Here is a 1,075-nt window from a genome sequence, read left to right as displayed (position 1 = left end):
TTCTTTCTTTCTTTCTTTCTTTCTTTCTTTCTTTCTTTCTTTCTTTCTTTCTTTCTTTCTTTCTTTCTTTCTTTCTTTCTCTCTTTCTTTCTTTCAGTTCTGCAGGAACTGTCAGCTTCTGCACAACACAACAAACAAATAAACAAACCACATGTTTAATCAGACAGATGCAGCAGACCTGTTGTTTCAGTACAAACAGGATTCTGAGGGTTGTAATCAGATAACGACGGYTTCATTTCTGCACATTTTGCAACGACGGTTCAGGTTTTTTCTCTCTAAATCYCCAAAGATAAAATCAGCAGCAGAAACAAAACGAGCGAGAAAATTTCTCTGCGCAAACTTTCACAAATATAAGGATCATCATAAATCTGTATTTTTGTCTTATTTGTACAATTTTTGCAGCAGTGAATCTTTTTGTTTTACATCGTGATGCAGCTGAGGGTTTGTACAGGTCATCAGACACAAAGCCCTGAAAACAGCTCGCTTTTAGGGATAAATGGCGCAGAAGCTCTGAGTGCTGTACTTTTAAGACTCCAACAGTCAGCGGAAGCAAACAGCAGCTGTGATTTTCTCCAGAAACGCCTTTCCTCTGACAACATCCTACAATATTTGTACAGACTTTGACTTCACCAGAAGCAAGTGGTAAAAGTTATTTACCATTTTCTGTATTCTCAGCAGCTATATGAGGCCTTCCAGYGCTGCCCCCTCCTTTTGCCTCTCTTTGTTCTCTGCAGCTCTAATAGGTTTTCCCCTGCTTCACACAATTCACTTTTTTTCCCTTTCTCCCCCCACCCACACCCCCCTTTTAGAGCAGGGTCCAGTGTCGACTGGAGCATTTGAGCAATTTGAAATTAAAGCAAACAATGGGCAGGCACTCCCAGGGACCTCTCGCTCGCCATATTACACGGAGGACGCTCGTGTGCTCCTGCACATTACTGGCAAGTCATTACGTTTCTCTGGAAACCGAGAGCCGGAGCACGCTCTGGAGCTGGTGATGCAAGCAGCAGCTGAGTGCTTGGAATGGTGTGTGTGTGTGTGTGTGTGTGTGTGTGTGTGTGTGTGTGTGTGTGTGTGT

Source organism: Austrofundulus limnaeus, unplaced genomic scaffold (genome assembly GCF_001266775.1).
Source record: "Austrofundulus limnaeus strain Quisiro unplaced genomic scaffold, Austrofundulus_limnaeus-1.0 Scaffold201, whole genome shotgun sequence".
Classification (NCBI taxonomy): Eukaryota; Metazoa; Chordata; class Actinopteri; order Cyprinodontiformes; family Rivulidae; genus Austrofundulus; species Austrofundulus limnaeus.
This window is presented reverse-complemented; position numbering follows the sequence as displayed.